General features: G+C 48.4%; 1 protein-coding gene across 1 annotated transcript in view; it reads right to left on the bottom strand.

Annotated features, from left to right (window-relative positions):
* Positions 1–14,785, bottom strand: part of GALNTL6 (polypeptide N-acetylgalactosaminyltransferase like 6) — a 2,999,321-nt gene that overhangs the window by 2,589,557 nt on the left and 394,979 nt on the right. The window lies entirely within an intron of this gene.

Raw genomic sequence — 14,785 nt, 5'->3', positions numbered from 1 at the left:
ATTAGAAACATCCATTGAGTCTGTGCGTTATGCAGCCTGCTAAATCCACAGTGCCCCAGCCCGTAATTCCAGTGTTGTGAAGTAACATGTATTTGGGAACGGACGGCCTCATCGCCCACGTAGCTATTGCGCATCCCAAACTATTCATATCAATCATTGCTCCCTCGCCATGGGCCCTGTCTCAAGGACATAGAACAATAGAACGTTACATTTGCAGTCAGACCTGTGGGCATCTCCTCGCCGCTAGCTGGAAACCGAAAGCGCCGCCCTTCGAATTCCTCATTTGCAACATCACGTCGAAAAGGCATCTGTGGCCGTTTGAAATCACTAATTATTCCATCGAGTGCGGCTGTGTGTGAAAATGGCAACTGCCTTCACCCACGAATGGGACGCCCCGCCCGTCGTTGCAACTCGGTACAGTGATGCATGAGGGCCCACCGTTACTCGAGTACTACGTCCCACTGACCCCTCACAAGTCTGTTCGCGACTGCACAGATAGTATGTGAAACAATGGGACCACAGCAGAATGAACATATCAACCAATCTTACACGGCCATCGGGTACAAATACATGATTGCAATAGCAAGATACAATTCCCCGAATTGCAGCGTTGTGCGCGGGACGTGCTCGGCCAAAGGGGAGAGCAGTTTGCACAGGTGGAATCAATCACCACAGGTGGAGGCCATACAGCCTGAAAACACATAAATTGCACAGCCAGTCTCCTCCCACAACCACACCGAAATGCTACCGGCAGGACTCGCGATGTTGGCCCTGGGGGACCTGATAGCACTGCAAGTGCTCCGACTCCAAGAAGTAGACGAACACCAACTACAACCAGCCGCACGGAGGAGACGCAGGAGGAGGAGGAGGCTAAGGCAGGGCCAGCAAGGCCCACCAGCACAGCCACTACCACCACGCAGGCAGCCCGCAATTCCACGCCTCCGAGCACATCCGTTCAACCTCACTGATGAGCAGATCCACACCCTCTACCGTCTGGACCGGGACACCATAGCCGCCATTGTGGACATGACACAGGCTGACCTTGTCAGCATGATAGATAGCCCAACCGCCATCCCACCCCTACTGAAGGTGGTGTCTGTACTCCACTTCCTGGCCACAGGCACCTACCAGCACACAGTCGGACAGTTGCATGGCATTTCTCAGCCACTGTTCTCACGGACACTATTGCAAGTGCTCGATGCCCTCCTGAAGCACGCAGACGACTACATCTCTCTACCACGCTCGGAGCAGGAAATAACCAACACAAAAGTGGGATTCCATGCACTTGCCGGCATACCGGGTTGCATTGGTGCCATCGACTGCACCCATGTTGAATTGGTCGTCCCACATGCCATGGAGGCCCAGTACCGCAACCGAAAACAATTTCATTCCCTGAATGTACAGATGGTGTGTGACTCCAACAGGATCATTACACATTGTTGTGCCCGATTCCCTGGATCAACCCATGATTCTATGGTCTTGAGGAACTCTACAATACCACGCTACATGGAGCGACACGCAGGGAACAGATCCTGGCTACTCGGTGAGTCTCATTACATGCATGATGATGTGGGGTATGTGAATTGTCAATGACCTGCCAGGAAGGGGGGGGGGGTGTGCGTACGTATCAATGGCATTCCACATCATACGTTTCTCGTCCACATACAGGTGATGCTGGATATCCACTGAAGAGATGGCTCCTCACACCAGTCCGGAACCCACGGGACCAGCATGAGGAGGACTACAACCATGCCCACTCACGTACCCGTGTAGTCATTGAACAGGCATTCGGCCTACTGAAGACCCGTTTCCGCTGCCTCAGCAGGTCTGGCGGTGCACTCCTGTACCGCCATGAGAAGGTTGCAAAGATGGTGATGGCATGTGTCATGCTCCACAACATGTGCGTACGTAGAAATGTGCCCATGCCCCCTGACGCTGAACTGCAAGCACCTGATGATGGTCATGATGAGGGTGGGGATGTGGCAGCACCTCATGGAGTCTGCGAGGCACCGGAGGCCCGTGACATTCGTCAGCATCTCATTGATGTATGCTTCTAGCACTCACGCCTGGTGGCTGATACATGGACACGGGACTCGTGGCACTGCGTGTGTCTGGGACATGCACAATATGGACTGTACGCCTATGATGGCCTAGTACACAAAGATCAATGTCCACACTTCTCATTGGTTGATCGTGCACTTTTTATGGCATATGTGATATCATGTTGAACACCCTATCGACCCGCCACCCAAGTGAGCCCAACACACCCCCTCCACCCTCCTACCTCCCCCCCGAACACCAGTGTCCAAAGATGCTCATTGTCAGTGGGCTGTCGCTATTGCATGCCCCCTCTGCGGGTATCAGGGGCACCCCTGCCTGTGGAGCGCAGGTTCCTTCCAGATCTACGTTGGGGGCTGCCCTGGACGGAACTTGCAACGGATGATGTGTCTGCCTGCTCACGTCCATGCATGTCCCTAAGGGTTTGCGAGAGCTCAGTGAGCACACGGCGCACTGCGGCAAGTTCGGCACATACGTCTTTGGACGTCGCATGCAGTTCCCCCCTCAGGCTCTCGGTGCTTCTCTCAATTTGTGCCCTTAGCGTCTCTGTACCTCTCTCCATTTCTGCCCTAAGTGTCTCAGTTGATGTTTCTATGTCTGCCTTAGTGCCCCCACATTCATCGGCATGGTCCTTGAGGAGTGTGGCCAGTTGCTGCTGTTGTTCGATCAACTGGTCGAGGGACTGTTGCCTCTGCTGGGCCATGGCCATTTGCGGGGGTGTCACAGAGGGGCTGTTGTCCTCATGTTGCCTTGCCACAGGGCTTGTGGGGGATGGCCAGTCGTCGTCTTGTGGGTGCCCCTGCGTGGTACGGGATGGGACAGACAGGGGGATTGGGACAGGTCATGGATGGATCTGACTTCGGCATCCCCGTTTTCTGTGTCCGAGCATGCTGCCATCAATGGGGTGTCACCTATGGTGCTGCTGCCACCAGAGGCAGTGCCTTCTGTGGCATCCATTGGGGGGACCTGTGGTGGTGGTGTTGTGGGCATGCTGGCTGCTGGGGTGCCTGTTGATGTTCCCTCCTCTGTGCTGCCACCTGATTTGTGCTGCTGCCGTGTCTTGATGCGTGCAGCTGAGGTGGAGGGTCTCTGGCCGTTGGTCTTGGCCCTCTTTGCAGGTGTGCTGGTAGGGGTGTCCTGTAGCTCGTCGTTTGGATCGGACCCTGTGGTGGAGTAAAGGAGGGCGAGGGTTATTGATGGGTCAGTGGGAATTGGAATGGCATTGTATCACATGCATTGGGGTGGTACCTGAGGGTGATTTGGGTCGGGGTCTTGGAGGTGCTTTGATTTGTGTGTGGAGTGAGGGTGCAGTTGTTTGGCAGCCTGCAGTTAGGGTGTGCCTGCTGCACGTGTAGTGCGTGTATTAGGGGTTTTTAATTATTTATGTATTTATTGTGGGTTTTGACGTGCGCTTTCAGGCCGATGTGTGTGGACGTTCTCCTGGACATGTGTTTCTGTTGCACTATGTGGACGCATGGTACTTCACATGGATGGACTGTGTGGATTTGGCATTGTTTTATCTGGCCCACCTACCTGAATCTTCGGATGTCTGCACTCCTTTCTCCATCCCTCCGACTCCCTCTATGCTCTCCATTCCGATGGTGGAGGCACAGATTTCTTCCCAGGGGGTCAACTTGATGGGTGATTCAGGACCTCCCCCGGTGGCTGTGGCAATGTTGCGGTTGGCAGAGAGTATGCTGCGGACGCGTATCCGCAGGTCGTCCCATCGCTTGCGGCATTGCTGTGGGGTGCGGGGTGCGGTCCCCACCGCACTTACCCGCTGTGCCACCAGAGCCCATATGGCCTTCTTGTTTGCAAGTGCCGTCCTGGTCATTTGCGTGGAGAAGACGACGGCAGCATTCTCCTGGAGGGTCTCTGTTAGCACGGTGAGTTCCTCACGGGAGAAGTGGACCTGCCGCTTGCGGTCGCACGCTTTCTTCGCTACTTTTCCCATTTTTCTTGGTTTCGCTAGGGTGGTTGACGGGTTGGGGTGTGTTTCAGGGTAGTGATTTTAGTGGTTGTGTGGTTTTAGTGTTTTTATAGGTGTACGCCGGGATGTTTCCCGTTCCGGGCCCATGTTTTAACTTCCGTTTCCGTATATTTCCGGGCACCGTACTTTCCGGTAGGCGCACACTGCGGTGACCGCTAAGAGGGGTGGCGGTATTGCACCTAGGGCGCCGTACGGCGGCGGTGTGGGCCGTTTTGGGGTCATTTCCGCCATCGCGGACTTTGCACTTCCGCCGTGGCGTGGTGCTCGTGCCCGATGGGTCGGAATGGGCCGCACTTTGCTCCTTCGTACAATGGCGGAAACGCTATTTACGCTGTGGCGCTCCGGTCAGTCGCTTTCCGCAAGGGTCGTAATGAGGGCCATTGTGAGGTAAATCCCCTCCCATGCCTCCAACTCAGTTCTTCTTATATTGCAGACTTGCACTCGCACAGACAGAGCTAGACGATTCGAGCCAAAAGACAAAAGTAAGAGGAAAGTCTTTGCTTTAAACCACTCTGAAATTACTACAAAATGCCTGCACCTGACCCAAGCACACTTTCCAACACCATGCTGCCATTAGCTGTTGCTTACTGGAACATGTAGCTCCTCCTGCTCTACATTGAGCTGCAGAGCCAGGAACAGCAGCACAGGGCATATCTCATAGATAAGAGAATGAAGAAACGCAATGCAAGGCGAGGGCACATTCCCTGGGTCAGTCCCTCGCCCTGGACATCAAATGATGTCCAGCTGATTACCCTGCACCGGCTGTAAAAGGAGACCATTGTAGAGTGACTCTCACTGATCTATGACGACATACAGAGCAGGATTAATATCAGAACTTCCTTACTCCCACTACTGAAGCTTGTATCAGTCCTACATTTCCTTGCAACTGAAACCTACCAGCACACTGTGTGAATGCTAGATCTAATGTCCCAGACCACATTCTCATATGTGCTTGTGAAGGTGCTAGAAGCACTCCTGTACCATGCCCCCCAGAAGATCTCCCTGTTAACCACCCTGGCACAGATAAATGCCATGAACGTGTTTCTATTCAGCGGCCTACCTGCCCAATGTAATTGCCACTCTGGACTGCACCCCATGTGGCATTGGTCACATCCCAGGCATCCAAAGAGGTATACAGAAACAGGAAGCAGTATCATCCCATGAATGCCCAGGTCACATTCGATGCTGATTGTTTGATCACATACTGTTGTGCCCCCTTCCCTGGTTCCACATATAATGATGTAGTTCTGTGGTACAGCACACTGCCTGCATAAATAGAGAGCCAGAGAAGCACACAGATATGGATACAGGGTGAGTACAAGTGCCATCACACAAAATGATCTCAGAGTACTAGTGTCATGCTATGTGAAAGCGGGGAGACATTACCAAAACTGATCAATGTATGCACTGACAAGGAGCTGCATGCACAGAGTGCCTATCAAGAATCCACAATGCACTGTGACTGACACCTGTGACCTTTGCCCTTGCAAGACCTCTGGATACCTCCAGCTACCATGGCTAAAGACACCTGTGCACAAGCCACGTATGCCACAGGAGGTGGCCTACAATGAGGCACACATCAAGACCAGGCTCTGCATAGATCAAACTTTTGGCATGCTGCAGGGACGTTTTCAGTGTCTACACCAGACCAGATGGGCCTTGATGTACAGGCCAAAGATGGTCGGATGAATATTTCTTTCCTGTGCCATGCTGCAGAACATCTGCCTCAGGCAAAATATCTCTCTGCCCCCTGATGTGGACATGCCACCCCCAGAAGACAATGACTCACTACCTGCAGGTCAGTGCTGGCCCACAGTGCGTGGGAAAGAGGAAATGGATGGTTGTCTGGTAAGGCAAAAACAAATTGACGATTATTTCTGAACACATCGATAATCACCTGCTGCTCACTTTTACTTATAACCACATTTTGAATCCATCACATTCACACAATGAGGAATTTCCTAGCATTGCTTAAAGTGAACTAATATGTAATAGTTCAGTGGGAAAATAGACATTCTCAACACCCCTCCCCACCCACCTTCTCATCCCCAACACACATCTCCAACAGCCCGACCCCCACCTCCTCCTTCCCCAACAAACATCTCCAAACCCCTTCTGGCCCACTTCTCCCATCTACAACACACATCCCCAACACACCTCTGTGCCCGCCTCACCCATCCTCAACACACCATCTCCAACACACCATCTCCAACAACCTTCCTCATCCCCAGAACCACTCCCCATCCACCTCCTGTGTCCCCATGTATAGAGTGCTATGGAATCTCACTTCCATGGCCTCTTGCTCTTGCCAGCCTGCTCAGGCACTGTTGGGGTTGGACGGCACAAGGAGCTGCACCTTGGTGTGCTGGGCAATGATCCCTGCATGGGGTAATAGACCTGCCCCTGGATGTGCTTCAATGTCAAGAGCATGCAGGAATGGAGTGTCTTGGCAAAGGTCGACATGCCCTTGTTGTGTTCCATCATGCTCTGTGGCGATGGCAGCACAGAAGACTGCGAGAGCCGCTGACACTGATGGTCCAGGGACCGGAAAATCCTTTTGCATGATCCTAGGCCCCTATCCCTGATTCCATGCTTGTGCTGCACCTGCTGCCCTGCAGGGTGTTTGATGGACACCTGACACTGCTCCATGGCATCCAGACTCACCCATATTGCTGCCAATGAATGCTGCAGTGAGGAGGAAGAAACAGGCTTCAGCAAGCCCTGCTTCAGCCCTGGCCCTTTCCAGAGCCCACCACTGTCATCCTCTTACTCCTCATCTGGAGAGCCATTGTTTTCCCTGTTTACCCCACACTGGCACAGGTGAAGTGGGTGTGACAGGAAGTTGATGTGTGGGTGTGGTGTGTGGTTGTCACCATGTTGACACATGGGGATCTCCAAAGGGGTTGGCTGTAATGTGGCTGTCTGAGCACCTGCAGCAGAATGTGCTGTACCTCATGTGACATCTCCATGGTTGGTGTTGGGTCCACTCGGCATAGGTGGGGACAGTGTATGTCTCCATGCCTAGCATTGCTAACACTGAGATGGTTTAATGTAGCCTTGGTACCTCCCTCCAGCTCTTCCTCCCACTACACCCATGTCCGGCCTGTGCAGGGCTGGAGAGGGATGCACTGCCAGCAGAGGAGGTATCCTGGTCAATGGAGGGTCCTGGCTCTTCAGCTTCAGTTGATTGTGTACGCTTTGTGTGGATAATGACCTGCAGTCAGTCATCATGCATGCAAGTAAGTGGACTAGCAAGACACTTATGCAATATGAAGTTTGATCTTCTTACACACATTATTTATGATGGTCATGGTTGGTTCCACGCCAATGAGTCCAGCTACTGCTAGGTGGGAGAAATGTATTTCGAAGGTGTACAGGTCACATGAATGTACACAGTGCATACAAATGCACGTTGCTTGTTGGCCTGCCAATATTGTGTGTTGTTGTGGTGGCACAGGGGTTCACTTGGCAATAGGGACCGTCACAGCACACATGGGTGCTTCGCCTGGTTCCGTGGCTTTGCATGCACATTTCCCCTTCAGTGCATGTGCATTACAACATCACCCCACCTTCAATGGCATATCCATTTAGTCACTGTCCCTTTGTACTGATTGCCATGTGGTTGCCCATTCTTCTGCCCATTTTGCTCATCTATGATGGGGGATGCAAACTCTTGCCCAGTGCATTCACAAGGGAGTGGGGACTGAAAGACTCATCGTCATCCCCTTAGATGCTTGCCCCAACTTCTGCGCTGACAATGCCCCTATATCCCTTCATTGTGGATGGTGAAGCTGGCCTTCTCCTCCCATGGAGTCAGGTTGAGGGTTCAACGTTGCCACCTCCTGTGGCTGAGGTCTCTCTATGGTGCCTCAATGAGGCTGTGGACACTGGCCTTGAGGTAATTTCATCTCTTCACTGCCCCGAGACGAGAGACTATGCCCACTGCCAACACCCTGTCCCTGATGGTGGCACATATTGCAGCCTTCTCCTGGCCAGAAGTCCTGCACTGTCTGCTCCCGTACAGCTCTTCAGCGTGGCAGACATCCTCATCAACCAGCACCTGGTGTTCTTCCCCAGTGAACTTTTGTTTCTGCAGCCTCATCTCTGGTACCATAGGATTCCCCTTTTCATGTGACATGATTGTGCCAACTCTGGTCTCTGGATGGCAACAGGAAATGGGAGATTCAGATTAAAATGTAGTTTTAAAGATGGCCACAGCCATGCTTCCCATTGCGACGATGATGCTATTTCCACCAGCGCTAATTCCCATGGGTATCTGTAATTCCATAAGCACAGGCCATAGGCTATAAACAGTCATTGTTCTAGGGCAAGAACTCCTGAAATGGCATTTTTTAAGCTTAACGCCAGTATGCTGTGCACTCAGTGTGCTTTTTTAAAGTCCAATATTTCAAATGCGGTTCCATTCTTGTAATTTGACATGCTGAGTGTTAAATGTGGTCACAGCATGGAACAACATATCATTCTACATGTATGCTGCAAACCCAATGCACCATAAATCTTTGTTTTTAAGTAAATAGTTTTCCCTTGCGAGTTGAATTTCCTCCATTGCCTCCAACTCTATTCTGATTAGTGTGCAGGGTATAATGTTCACAGAGAAAGCAAGACAATGGGCCTCATTACAACCCTGGCGTTAAGGGGTTAACGGCGCCGTAAAAGGCTGCGGCGCCGTTAAACCCTTAACGCCAGATTCACACTTTAACGCCTGCTTTTTGCAGGCGTTAAAGTCCAAGGCGCTAAGCGACCTTGGTGCTAATGACGGCACCGTAATTTACGGTGCCGTAATTAGCGCCTTCCCCATTCCCATTGAGCCCTATGGGCCAAAAATGGGAATGGGGAAGGGGCCATGGTGAATGGGGATTTACCGCCCTGCCAACCTTGGAATGGGGCGGTAAATCCGCCATCCACCATGGCGGAATCCGGCATGGACATGGTGCTAATAAGACACTCCATTCCTGCATGCTCTTGACATTGAAGCACATCCAGGGGCAGGTGTCCAAGTCCTTCAGGTCTATCACCCCATGCAGGGATCATTGCCCAGCACCCCAAGGTGCAGCTCCTTGTGCCGTCCAACCCCAACCGTGCCTGAGCAGGCTGGCAAGAGCAAGAGCACCATGGTCCAACGCCAGGGTTGTAATGAGGCCCAATGAGTGCCATAAAGCAAACCATAAAGGTAATTCTTTGCTTTGTTGCAATAATATTGATTCTCTTTTGAACATGCTGTATGAATTGCTTTCAAACATCCCTCACATTTTCGCTGCAACCGAGTTGGACGTCTTGAAGTTGGTGTTAGATTTGTGGCAATTCAACCTTTATAATTTTGTGTGCAATGCCCAGCAAATGTATGTCAGATTCAGAGAGTAAACTGGTAGGCAAAAATACATTCTGCCTCATAGGTACTTGTAAGTATCTAAACACAGGCCAAGAGCCATGAGGCGTGCCAGTGTAATAGAACAGGAACTCTTGAAATGGCAACTTTTAAGTTTAAAACCTGTTAATTGTACCCCCAGCTTAGATTTTATTTCAAATGTAGTCACTTTATTGAGATTTAAAATGCTGAATGTTACATGTTGTGACAGCATGTGAGAATGCATCACCACTAGTATATTTTCTTCTCCACATCATAATCAAATATTTAGGACCAGGAGGGAAATGTTGGAATGTATATTTAATGTCATTGTTTGCAGCATCAACCTAGCTTGGGAGCACTGGATCACTGCACACAGCGTTAGTAGCAAGAGTTTGGGCTGGCATCTTTTAACATGAGCACAGTACCTTAATGGCAGTCAATCAGCATTCAGCACTTCTGGGCATCATTCCCGGCAGCTGCAATGGATTCTGATGGCACCCAGAATTCCATCTGCTATGCAGAGTACCTGTCAATATGCTCACTTCCTCACACCATTTCCTTCTCATCTCTGTCTGCTTCAGAGTACCTCTCACTACTGTGAAGAGTCAAGAATGAGACCCAGGCACATTTTAAACATGGGTTTGGCTAATGAAATGTATTGATCAAAATGGGTTGGGAAATGCCTTGCTGTCCCTGCTCTAGAGGTGTTACCCTACTTGAACTAAAAAATAAGGAACAGTCAGTGCCATAATGTCCAAAACAAAACTGTCCTGTGTCCAAAGTAATATTCTGGCCCTCATATTCTAATGAAATACATCTTAAGGTGAAAAGGATAATGTCTTTGGCCTTCAGTGTTTCAAAAGATGAAAAGGAATAAATAACTCCAACAAAAAGTGTCTCACAGATATTGTTCCTTGATCTGGAGGGTATCTCCCTTCCCCTGTATTCCTCTTCACAATTTCTTGACAATTACAGTTCTTGCCTTTCTTGATCAATATCCCGGTATCCTGCCCACTCTGAACACTCTACCTAACAACCTAAACCCCAACGATTTAGTGGAAGAATTCAATAACATTATGAACAAAACCCTTGATGACATCGCTCCGCTTAAGCTTAGAAACAGTAAACCACAGAGCCACCTGAATAACTGGTTCACCCCATCTCCTAAGAAATCTTAGATTAGAAAAAGGAAATGGGAAAATACGTGGAAAGCTCACCCCACTCCGTAAAATAAACTGAAATGAATTAACATTTCATCTCAATATAAAAAAGAAATAATCTCAGCTAAATAAGAGACCTACAACAACAGAATTACACAAGCCAATTCAAGCACAAAAGAACTGTTCTCCATACTTAGACAATTGGAAAATCCCATAACGCCTCAAGATAACTGCCTTAAAGATAATAAATGGTGCTCTGAAATCCAGCATGCATTATCTAACAAAGTCATAAACCTCCAAAAGAAAATAGAACTAAAACGAGAGACCTTAGCCTCTGCCACATTACCCTCTACTAAAACTCTCTCCAACCCTAAACCAACCACCCAATTCCAATTCTCCAAAGTCTCTATATTAGAGGTGGAGAAAGTAATACTTGGTCTAAAACCGTCTAACTGCAAAGGAGACCTTTGCCCAGCACAGCTCATCAAAGATGGTGCACAAGACCTAGCACCATTCATCACAAAGGCGATTAATGCCTCCTTTACCACGGGCACCATCCTGAGCAACCTAAAAGAGTCTCGGCTGCTCCCTCTCCTTAAAAAGGCAACTTTAGACCCGGCTATACCCACTAATTATAGACCGATTACTACCGTACCGTTCCTCTTGAAGATTCTGGATAAGGTGGCATATATCCAAATCCAGAACTTCCTGGAACAAAACCAACTACTAGGCTCCCGCCAATCTGGCTTCCGTCCACTGCACGGCACAGAAACTGCACTGAATGACCTAAAAGCCCAAATAGACAAAGTACGAGATTCTGGAAAACCAGCACTTCTCCTGCTATTAAACTTATCTGCCGCATTTGACATAGTGGATCATAAAGTCTTGTGTAACCAGTTAGATACAGCAGCACACTTCTCAACTGAGGCTATAGTGTGGATCCAATCATTCCGTAGCGGCCGTACCATGAGGGTCTTTTCACCTACAGCATCTGCAGACCCCATCCCCATCACCTGCGGCATGCCACAGGGATCTTGCGTCTCACCAACGCTAAATAACATTTTCACTAAGCCCCTGTTTGATGACTTGGACCATCTGGGTATCACATATACCAACTACGCTGATGCTACCCAGATCCTCCTCCCACTGAGGGGATTATGAAAAGGATTTAGCTCTAGTGAACAGAATTTACAGCATCGTTCAGGCATGGATGGCAGCCCACGTCTTATGCCTGAACGATGATAAAACTGAGCTTAAGTACAAACTACTCCTCCTTCATCATTGATGAAAACTGCATACAAGTAGCCAAACAAGTAAAAACGTTAGGTATTTACCTTGACTCCACCTTATCATTCTCCAAACAGGTAAACTCCCTAGCCTCATCAACAGCTTACACATGTAAACTAATTAGAGCAGGAAAACAATTCTTATCTCAGCACAGCTGTCTAACATTAGCCAGAGCCTTAATCATCTCCAAATTAGACTACTATAACACATTGTACATAGAAGCCACCAAATCCACCATTAACAAAATTCAGATGCAGCAAAACAATGCCCTCCCAGCTGCATTAAACATTCCCAAGAGAGAACATATCTCAGAAACAAGAAGGAAACATAAATGGCTCTCCACCCACGAGAAAATCAGACTCAAAACCACATTCCTCACATACAAATCACTTCATAATAAAGCCCCACAATATTTAAAGGACAGATTCACCAGAACACATTCCACAAGACAAACTAGACTAGCCAACACCAACCGCCTCCAAGTACCCCGATTTAAACTTGCCACCATAGGTGGAGCTAGCTTCCCAGTCAAAGCTGCTCAACTGTGGAATGAATTACCCATCACTGTGAGGCTTGAACAATCTTTTACCAAATTCAGGCAAAATGTGATCAACTGTTTGACAACAACAAATGTTAAATGAATGCATGAACTTGTTCCCATTTGAAGGTTACCTTTCACGTGTATTACATGCCTGTAACCAATGACCTTTGTCTCCTGTAACTTGTAGCCTTTGCTGTAACCTGTAACTGTGCTCTAAGCTGTACATCTTCTTACCTTTTGCAACCTTATACTCCAGGGTCTGGTTCGCATAATAAATACTAAACAAGCAAACAAACAAATATTAAAATCATATATAATATATGACTTCCAGCAATGGCTACTAGGGGCACTGTGGAGTGTGTGACTTGGCTCCAATGCAAGTCACACACTGCACAGTGCTCCTAGTATCTTCACTTTCAGAAAAGCATGGACTTACTGAGGATCATTCAGTCCTGGAGTTCCCTGCACTGGTCTTTCTGTGTGTTGCATATACCTTACTGCCTTTACCATAACACAGGCAAGAACAGGTTAAGCAGCAACAGATATATATATATATATATACATATGTATATATATATATATATATATATAATATATCAGGATACCTACACTCCTGCCACTGTTTCTCTATTTCCCTAAATTCACACACGTACACACTTGTTGTTGCCTGGTATAATCTTGTATTCATACCCTTGTAATTGCCCGGTGTGCTCTCCTGCAAGGACCTCTTGTATCCACACACTTTTACCTGGTACACTGTTCTGCCACGGCTTCTTTGTCTCAAAAACTTGTTATTGCCTGGTATATTCTTCTGCCAGGGCTTCTTGTGTTCACAAATGTGTACTTACCTGGTATTCTCCCCTGCAGGGGCTTTTTGTTTTCACACACTTACAATTGGCTTGTTTACTCTCCTGCCAGGGTGTTTTGTGGTTTCATGTCTCTTCAACTCCACCTTTGACAATTCAATTCATTAGGCCTTTTGGCTAATTCCTTTTGTCCATAGTTTATTGCTTTGATAGTGTTTTACTCACACTTCAAATCATGAACCACCTTAACTTTATGGGCCAATTCACATTGTCCAGTTAAGAGTCCCTTCTGAGTTAAATGTGCTTTTAACTTTTTGCTTTCATTATTAAGAAACAATTTCCTCTCTTTATCCAATTTGAATTGTTCAATGTTTAACATATGTTGTGTTCTCCAATATGTCCCGGTGCTCCCTTCATCCCTGTGTGGACTCACCGGCTCTACATGGCATCACTAGGTCCATTTGTAGCCCACCAATGGCAGCTGCTGGATTCTTTCTCCTTCACCCTGCTTGGCTTTCAGTTTCCCCGCCTCCAGTGGATCCGGCTGGGCTTCTCCTCTCCTTGCAACTGTCTGGTATGCTTCTCCTTGCGTTTTTCTACCAGCACACACCCAGTAGCACTGCTCTTACTTCTGGCGTTCCTGTGTGTAAACATCTTTGGTAAGTCCTCTACTGCTTACTGTATGAGCAGGTTGGCTCCACCGTTTTTCTTTCGGTTCTTCAGCAACACGAAGAGTTGCAGCCCGCTCCCACCAACAGTCTGCTGTTTATTTTGATGATCCTGTTTTAAACGTTATGGGCACAGGTGCATGCTCCCAAAAACTAGAGCTTTGCTTGTGGTCGGGGCTTCTCCTGCTCTGTATTCCTACATTCCTCTCTCTTCCTCGTTGCAGTGTTAAGGTGTTTCTGGGAATAGTAGTTCCTTTGAACTAACTTAAAAAAAATGGAGGAATGGCTTTAACATGTCCAGAGGGCGAATCAAAGTTTGAAAGTTGATTTGGAGGATTGTTTGAGAGAAATTCAGCATTTTCCTTTGAGGTAGTAGAGAAAGAACCACAATATGCCATTAGGATGTTATCTTTGGGACATTCATCCTGCAGGGGGAAGAGAGATACCATGTCTCATTCGTGGACACCACCACTTCCTCCCGGAGGTTGTTCGCTCCCATGAGATCCTCCCTCATATAGTCACCCCTAGGGTCAGGATCAGGTAGCTGCTGCCATCCACTGATCACATGGGAGAGGTCACCCCGGGAAAAAGTAATGACTCCATTGGATTCATCACACTACCAGCATCATATCCCTCATGCACCCCAGTTGCTGCTGCCTTATTCAGAGTACTGCAACTGGGTTGCTAGAATTGTGGCACAGATACAAAGAATCGACTAGTGGGCAAAAGTTGTCAAGTATCTGTTGTTCGGTGGTATTATCTTTTACCCTGCGTATAGTCTGGTGCTAATCGCCTTAGAAGTTAGACTATAGATCCACTGGGAAATATAGTTTGTTATCAGACCTTTGCTCTCATTATGTACCCTCAATATTTTCAGCCCGTTGAATTAGGGTTACCGGGCACTTAA

This window comes from Ambystoma mexicanum, chromosome 6q, assembly GCF_040938575.1.
Source record: "Ambystoma mexicanum isolate Mex_15411 chromosome 6q, UKY_AmexF1_1, whole genome shotgun sequence".
Lineage (NCBI taxonomy): Eukaryota > Metazoa > Chordata > Amphibia > Caudata > Ambystomatidae > Ambystoma > Ambystoma mexicanum.
This window is presented reverse-complemented; position numbering and strand designations above follow the sequence as displayed.